Here is a 9,545-nt window from a genome sequence, read left to right on the forward strand (position 1 = left end):
GTATACGATGATAATATGATGCAAATGACTCTGATATCTGCTTATGTGGGTTTAAATGGGAGCTTAAGCATAACTTGATAATACTTGATAATAAAATCTTGACTTACTAAAAGTGCTAACTGCAGTAACCCTATGTCATCCTTTTTGAGCTTCATAACCTCATGTTATCTTGTTAAGTACGGGAAGTACTTACGCTTGTTTATTTCTATAAATCCCGGATGGGTAACAGATGATAACGGGTATGAGGAGTTTCCTGAGAATTATTAGGCTTGTGGTCAACCAGTTGACCTTCCCTGTGATGGAGTTCCACGAGAGAGTTGTCATTTTATCTTCTGCTATGTTGTGTAAGACTATGTGTTGTTATTAATCATGATGTAAGATACGCTGTGATGATACTTTTTATAATTTGTGAACTTGTGTGTGTGACTGATCCCTGGGCACACATAAGTTTAGTGCATTCAATTTTATCCTTAAAATTGGGTGTGATAAATTGGTATCAGAGCTGTGTTGACTGTAGGACGCAAGCCTAGTTAGAAACGGTCGTTTTAGCATCTTTGCTCCTTTGGTTTCATGCTTACTGTCTATTCTTGTTATTTTATTAAAACATTTATGCTTTTCATACCTTAATCTATTATATAAAATTGTTGATTCTAATTCTATCTCGCTTTAAATCTATAGATGTCTCATAACCCGAAGCTCGCCCGCCTCAGCACTGCAGGCTATCGTGCCTTGTTCACCCCACGTGCTCCATAAGCGGAGAAGGAGATTGTGATCATCTCCGACGATGAGGAGATGGCTACCCCGACACCTGCACCTGTCTATCCTACTGTAGCTACCCCATCGGAGTCATCAGCTACTTCACCTACACCTGTGCCATCCCTAGTTGTCCCTGTGGTGGATGAGGAGATAGGCTGGAAGTGCAAGTACTACTTTAAGCCAGCCCCTGAGACAGCCTACTATCACACTCTCCTTACTCATGTGCTGGATGACTACTACCCTGATCTGCACGCCTCGCCTCCATCAGCTATCATTGTGCAGAGTACCAGCATCCTTTGGAGGCAACCTTTTGGAAGGTAGAGCTGGTTGTCACTGCTTGGAATGACGTAAAGAATGGACATGAGGTGGAGACTGTCCACCATGCCACTGCCAGGAGAGCCCATGCATTGGATGGCATGGAAGATGCAGCGCAGGACGCCTACATCTACTACCATGGCTGTCGTTTTGAGGCCATGAGGGAGGATCGTTTTAGGTTCCTTCCTCACAATGATCATGAGGGTGTTTGGCAGGTCCTGGCTCCACCAGAAAGTGATCCAACTCTGGAAGCAACAGTGCAGCATGTCCATGCTATGTACGGGGTGGATGAAGAAGTCAATGGAGAGTTGCGTGCATCACAGAGGGCCGAGAGACGTCTCCAAAAGCAAGTTGATGAACTACGTGCTCAACTTGGGTAGCCACCGATCTACAAGAAGAAGCGTCGGCCGTTCACCATGATTGACACCGCCCCATAGGTGTTAGGTGCCTTGTTTAAGATTACAACGTTGTTAGTTCGTGAGTCATGTTTAGTCTTGTATGGTCTTGTGAACTTTAATGATTAGATGTTTATAATTGTGAACTTGGATGATTTGGAGTTTGTTTGATTGCTGGAGGTTTGTGGGCATATCCACAACTTTCTTAGGTTGGAACCTTAAGTTTAGATGATGTTCTTAATGTAGATGAGTTTGCTTTATCTTATCTCTGCTGTGTTGTTTTCTAGAGCAGCCTGTGTTCTTTATTTTGTATCTCGAAATCTAGGCTGTCAAAAATTCTGAAATTTTTGTGGAGATATCTAGACTTCTATATCTTTCAAATGTCCCTGGAATCAAGTCAATAGCTGTTCGGGTTTGTGAGATCTAGCTGTCACAAGTTGTGGTTTCTGCGCAGACTGGAACCCAGAACAGATTCGGTTTAGCTCTATTTTTGACCATGTGTATGTCAGAATCTATAAAAGTGATCTAAATAAAAGTTGTAGCTGATCTCCTAAACTTTCCAACCATTCTTGGTACACCTCTGTTGGATCTCTTAAACTCAAGTTATGATAGATTTACTGAACTGCTGTTTTTGGAATCTTGTCTAGAAAATTCTCAGCATTGTTTCTTATCTCTTATAAGCTCTCTATAATTTAGAAATCTCTAAAAAATTTGCGCATTTGTTGGAAAGCAGATGGCCGCAAGAGGAGGAAGAGGCAGAGGCCGTGGTCGTGGACGTGGTGCTCTCATAAATCCACCACCACCTCCACCAGTGACTATGGAACAATTGATGGGAATGCAAGCACAGTTGATGCAAGCTATGATGCAGCGCTTGGATAATGAACCTGCAAGAGGACTACCGCCTGTTCAGGTCAGAGATAAGCGTGGAGAGTTTATGAAGGGTCGTCCACCGATGTTCACCCATGCCTCAGACCCTATGGAGGCAGATGATTGGTTGTGTGCTATGGAGAAGCAACTTAACATAGCACAATGCAACGATCTTGAGAAAGTGTTGTATGCTTCTGGTCAACTCCAGGGAGCAGCTCAGGATTGGTGGGATTCTTTCCAGTATGGACACCTCAACAATGCTCCTGCTATCACCTAGTAGGAATTCAAGGACAACTTCTGGTCATATCATATCCCCGATGGACTGGTGGAATTAAAGCAGGAGGAATTCAGATCCCTTAAGTAAGGATCCATGACTGTGGTGGAGTATCGTGACAAGTTTGCTCAACTGTCACGCTATGCTCCAAATGATGTAGCTAAGGATAAGGAGAAGCAACGCCGTTTCCTCAAGGGACTTTATGATGGCCTGCAGCTCCAGCTGATGTCCAACACGTACCCTAACTTTCAGTCCTTGGTGAACCGTGCTATTGTGATTGACGATAAGCACAAAGAGATGGAAGCCAAGAAGAGGAGACTTCAAGGGCAAGCTTCTAGAAGCAACACACGCCCGTGTGCCTATCCCTAGTAGGGTTTTTAGCAGAGGAATCAAGAACCATATAACCAGGGAAACCATGGTCAGTATCCTCAGTGTAACTAGTTCCAGCAACGCCCTCAGTACCATCAACAGTATGGTAATCAGCGTCCCCCGTAATAGACCGGCAATCCGGCAACATGCCAGGGAATGCCTAATAATGCTCCTATGAAGAGTGGTGCACCCAATAACCCCAATGTATGCTACCGCTGTGGAGAAGTAGGACACTATGCTCATCAGTGTCCAAAGAAGTAGAACCAGCAAGCTCCTCAGAACCAGACTAGCAATCAGAAGTTCAACGCCCGACCACCTCACACTGCGAAGGTGAACTATGTGTCATCTGATGCAGCTCAAGAGACGCCCGAGGTCATGTTGGGTACGTTCAGTGTCAACTCTATCTCTGCTATAGTACCTTTTGATTCTGGTGCTTCGCATTCTTTTATTTCCCAAGCTTTTGTTAGAATGCATAGCATACCTTTGTGTGTCATGAAAAACCCCATACTAGTAAATTCATCGGGAGGTAGTATGCTCACTTCTTATTGGAGTCCCTCAACTAGCATTTCCTTAAGGGGGTAGACTTCAAAGTGAAACCTATTGTGTTGAGAACAGCGAGAATTGATCTTATTCTGGGAATGGATTGGATGAAACAACACCGAGCAGTGATTCGGTGTCAGGAGAAATCTGTGGTTGTGACATCACTCAATGGAGATAGAATCTGTGTAGAAGTGGTAGTGCAAGCTCAGCCAATAGCTACTATGAATCAGTTGGATGGTGATGCCAATGAACAAGATCGTGTTGTGCAAGAATTCCCGGATGTCTTCCCCGATGACTTGCCAGGTATGCCACCTGACCGAGACATTGAATTCATTATTGAATTATTACCTAGAACTGCACCTATAGCTAAACGTCCATATAGAATGGGGGTTAATGAATTAGAAGAGCTTAAGAAACAACAAAAAGAGTGCAAGAAAAAGGTTTCATACGCCCTAGTTCTTCCCCATAGGGGGCACCTATGATCTTTGTGGATAAGAAGGATGGTAGTTAACGGATGTGTGTGGATTACCGTTCACTTAATGAGGTTACAATCAAGAATAAATACCTGTAACAACCCAAAAATCCACACACCAAAAATCACAACTACAAAATTTTTGTTATTACCCCATGCAATGTTGAGTGACATTTGTAGGAGCCAACCCTAGGTGTTGCATTAGAAGTAACCCAACTAGACAATTTCATGAGTATGGCATGTCATTTGTTAATTATGTTTATTCAAATACTAACAAATAAAATATAGCATACATTGTTAACTCAAATGGTGATTTGGAATTCCATTTGCTTTATGTAATGCTTAACAACTTCTTTAAAGTAATAAACCATAAAGTAATTACTAATAAAACCAAAGAATAAATGCTTAAAGAGAAAACTAATTCTATTTTTGTATAACAAAACTACACCTATTTTTGTTATACAAAATAGCTAAATAAAGTACCTAAAACTCCAATGAATAAGGTACACCAATTTTGAATTCAAATTCCAAAATCAAATTTGAATTTAAACAAAGGAGAAGAAAAATAAAAACAGAAAAAGGAAAGAAAGGGAAAAGGCCCGCAGCTGGCTCGCCCTGCTCGGCCCGCTAGCGCGCAGCAGCAGCCGGCCCAGCCAGCCAGCCTAGCTTACGCGTGCGGCAGCATCCGGCCCCGCAAGCAGCCCTGCTTCGCGCATAGGCCGGCCCAACTCACGCGGCTAGCCCAGTAAGCAGCCCAGCGCGCTGCTCACGCCCGCGCGCCTCCCTACTTCGCTTGCTGCCACTGCCACCGAACCCCACACGTCAGCCACACCCTGCCAAAGTGTCGTCTTCCTCCCCACGCTAGCACCGCCTCTGACCGAGACCCGACCAAAGTGATAGGCGTGGGCCCAAGATCATGCGAGTCACCTGGCCCTGTCCCCTTGGCGGCGCGCCCACGCAACCTCCGCGCTAACCACCCACGCCCGTGATGCCGTTCGATGCCTCGACGCATCACCAGTCGTCCGCCCTGTCCACCATGGATGGAGCTCGGACCCTAGGGCTATAAAGTAACGCCCAGAGCCCTAGGGATTCCTCACACACCGCCGCCGCTTGGTGGCCCAACAGCCCGCACCGCACTGAGAGAAGAGGGCCGAGAAGGAGTTTGGAGGAGGGGGAGGCGAGCAGAGAGAGCTCGGAGGCGCCGATCACCGAAGCCGGAGCACCGCCCCACGCGCCTACCCCGACAATGCGCCTCGCCACCGCGCCACCACTGGACACCGCCAGCATCGCTCGGTGAGTCTTTTGGCTGAGACCTCCTCCCAGCCCTTAGACGTCGTAGCAGAGCATGCGCACGTCGTGCTCCCAACACCGCCGTCATGGCGTGGCCACCACTGGCGCACCCAGCCGCCTTGCCGGATTTGGATGTATTCATAGCACCACCGTGATGCCCAGAGGTTAGCCGCGTAGACTAAGACCCCATTAGCCGGCCACAGCGTCCTGGCCACGAGCATTGAACTTCGGCCAGAGTTTCGCCGTGCACCATCACCGCGCACGGACTCCGCCATGCCTTTTGGTCACCATCGGCACTTCACCCTGTCGCCCGCTAGCTGTTTGAATGGGAACAGGGCACTAGGACCCCTAGAATAGCCCCTAGCTGCCCCGCCGGTGAGCACCGCCACGACCAAGCCGCCAACCACCATGGCCAACGCTCTGGGAAGCCCTGGCCACCACCTAGACCCCACCACCGTGTTCGCCGAGGCCTAGTGAAGCTTTTCCCCACCTTAATTAGACGCCAGCGCCGCCGTTGGAGCTCACCGGTGAGCACACCACCGGCGGGAGCGCGCCGGGGATGGAAGCAGAGGGCTCCCCTCACCGGCCGCATGCACCTGCACCTGGTGCACATGGACTAGGCCAGAGGGAAGAAGGGTGGACTCGGTCCACCGAAGACCCAGCCAACGGTCCATGGACCGTGAACACGAGTTCACCGTGAGCCACGTAGTGTGGGCCGAACGGTGGACGAAGCCCAGTGGAGCCCTTGGCTACAACGTGGCAGCACCACAGCATGCCACGTGTCCGGGCTAGCCCGGCCCAAATCCAGCCCCGTCTAGGCCCACCAAAGCCCAGTCGAGGCCCAACCTGGCTGACCGTTGACTGGTCAACATTGACGGTTGACCTGGCCCCACATGACAGCGGCACAAGGACTCTGGACCCACTTGTCAGTAAGTGACGTCATGCTGATGTCATGACGACGTCACGCGGGTCCCACCTATCAGTAACAACACAGCCGAGGTGACGTCATGCCGACGTCACGATGACATCAGCTGCTGACGTCAGCAGCCCTGGCCCCACATGTCAGTGACTGTGATCCGTTGACCGTTGACTCGCATGTTGACTTGACGTTGACTTTGACCGGACCCACAAGTCAGTGACCCAAGAGCCTCTGGCCCCACCTGTCGAAACAAGGACGTTGATGATGTCATGCTGACGTCAAGATGACGTCAGCAGGACCCCACTTGTCAGCTCAGAGCCGAGTTGATGATGTCATGCTGACGTCACACTGACGTCAGCATGCCACGTGGACCAGTCACAGCGTGACACGTGTCAGCCCAGGATTAATTAAGCCTTTTCCATTTTTAGAAATGAATTAAACTTTGAAAATTCATAACTAATTCATACGACCTCAGAAAAATACAAAACCAGGACCAAAATTCATCTAAAATCAAGCTTTACGCAATGAACCCATGCTTGAGTGTATTTGGCTCTTTTGAATTTTCATTGCTTCTTTGTGCTATTCTATAAACGTCGCTAACGCGACTATAATGCGATCGTTGCAGACTCGGAGGAGAACCAGACGGACGAGGATCGTGAGTACCATGAGGAGAACAGAGACAACTACACAGATGGTGCCACATCCCACCCAATCTTGTAGAACCTATTACGCATGGCTAATATAGGACTGCTATTGCTTTACTTTACTTTTATAATCATACTATGATAGGGCTTGCATGGTAGTATGCTTACTTGATGGCCTTTACCTTGATGCAACCTTACCCCTGCATACCCTACTATTAGGCTAGACACACGCTTACTGCTATATTTCATTGCTTATACTTCTACTATACTTATACTACCTTAATGCGTGGTGGAAACTGGTGTTATCTGGACTATGGGGAGAGTGCTGTGTGTGTGACTTGGGTGTGTGGAGGGTGAGGGTTGTGTCAACCAAGTTGGAATATACGACAAGCCTGGGGCAAGTCTTGCCATGGGGTGCTACCTGGGCACCCCTAGAAATGGATACCTGTGGTGGGTAAATGGTATATGAGGTGGTCCTAGGTGTGAACCTGTGATGGGAGGAGCCTAGGATGGAGGTGCTGTGGTGGCACGGTAAATGGAAACCCTGATGGAGACATTCTGGCTTGGTCATCCCTAAGGACTTACTAGTACTCAGATTCACCGGGAAGCCTTACGTACCACTCGCCCTATATGGTGCGGGACAGCCGGACTACTTGGTAGGATATTGCCACTACTACTAGGTTGATAGTGGATAGTGTAAGAAGGTACGGGGTGCGGAGGATTTCCCCCACACCCTTCCAAGACTTCATGGAGACCTTGTGGACCCAGCTCATGACTCACAGTTTCAGCCACCCTAGACTAGACTTAGGGTGAACCAGGGCTAAATGGTAGAGTGGCACTATCCTAGGCTAGCAAGCGGCCGAAATCAGCCTAGTTGACGACGGTCAGCGAAGAAGGTAGCTCTTATGGTTATGTGAAACCTCTGTAGAGTGTATGGTTGATCGATCGATACATGTGCCGACTTGTCGGCTATGGACCTTTCTTGGGTTTCGCTTAAACTAGATAATGAGATGAGTCCTTCTCTTCTTCCCCCGTGAGAGAGTGTCGGTCGTAGCCAAGGGCTACGGGCCTTGAGACAGTGCCAAGTGGGAGTTGGCCTATCGATTGAGCGATGGTATGGTGAAGGTGTGGAGATGGTGGTATTTCGATCCCTGGATCGAAACCGGGCTCTAGAAAGGGAATGGGGTGGAATGTGTGTGGAAATGGTGTTAAAACTTGACCAACTATCATTATATACTTGATATGCTAAAACATAGGAGACCCCAGCCCTATAGGTTCCTTTTGATTAGATCCAACTTGCATCCAATTTCCACAAAGTAATGCTCAAAGGGTGGGAGTGGCCAGTATAAATCGTACTGATAAATTTTGGCACACAGGATCTGCTGAGGAGTATAGCTCCGAGGAGTTTGACGGTTGAGGGATTCGTTCCTATGCTCGAGTTTAGCGATCCTATCTTCAAGGTGTTCTAAATGAATGCTACTTTTGATTCCGCCAATGCGGCGATGTAATAAATTATGTAATTCCACACTATTTGTACTCTGATATTATCGTTGTATGGATGTGGTATTCGACTGGAAATTTGGGTAATATGATCTACAACGGTCTTATTATACTTCGACTCTATGGATTTCTCTTTGTGGAAATCAGGTCATTTCAGTTGGTATCAAAGCTATACTTGACCATAGGACAAAACCCTTAGAAATGGATGATAGAATAGGATGTGAACAGCCCTTCTTTCGGTTATATACCGACCCTGCATTTACTTTTATGCAAGGCTTATCTATTATGGACCTGCTAACACATGTTCCTTAAAACATGCAGATGGCAACGAACGTCGACTGGCCGCCTCTAGGACCGCTACCTCTAGACCACGCCAAGCTTACCTTTGACCTACGTGAGCTCGAGGGTTTTGCACAGACCCTCTGCCGAGTTCTCGTCACATTAGGAGTCCCCAACGAGCTTGTCAAGGTCACCTACACCAGGAAGCTAGCTCAGGAAGGAGGAATCGAAGGACCGGTTGTCACCTCAGTCGAGTTCCCAGCTAGCACTACCTTACCTTCTATCCTAGCTTTCACCGAGTTGACTATAGAGGACACAGTCGAGGAGGGACTGCAAGCTATCTCACACAAGGCACTTCACAGAGTGATGAGGGACCACTATGAGCACCTGAAGACGACAGAGTTCCGTCTACTTCCCTTGGCTCTCGACCTTAGCCTTACCCCTAGTGAGCAGAGTTTTGCAGCCGGCAGAGTTATCTTTGCTGAGGAGGATAGATGCCTTCGTGTCTTAGCTATCCACCTACTAGAGCAGGATAGGTACGTGACCTAGCTAGAGTAGAGGAGACGTCAGGACCAGGCCCTTCTGTAGGAGTACCAGGAGCAAGACTCGCAGGGAGCATAGGAGCGAGCTAGTCTACTTGAGATAGTTGCCAAGCTACAGGACGAGCTCAACCGTCGTGAAGAAGTCCACAGAACCGAGGTCACAGACTTATAGGACAAAGCCGCTGACCTAGGCAACAGGAACTGCTACCTCGACAGCAAGGTCTTAGAGTTGCAGAGAGAGTTGGACGACAAGAAGGCTGAGTTCAACCATAGAGGAGACAGAGAAAGGTCCAAGGGGATTGATATGTTGAAAATCCAATCTTGGAACAAGACCATGACTCAGGATCTAGAGGAGTTCAAGAAGAAGGCCGTTTGCAACTAGG

The sequence above is a fragment of the Miscanthus floridulus genome, chromosome 1 (assembly GCF_019320115.1).
Source record: "Miscanthus floridulus cultivar M001 chromosome 1, ASM1932011v1, whole genome shotgun sequence".
Lineage (NCBI taxonomy): Eukaryota > Viridiplantae > Streptophyta > Magnoliopsida > Poales > Poaceae > Miscanthus > Miscanthus floridulus.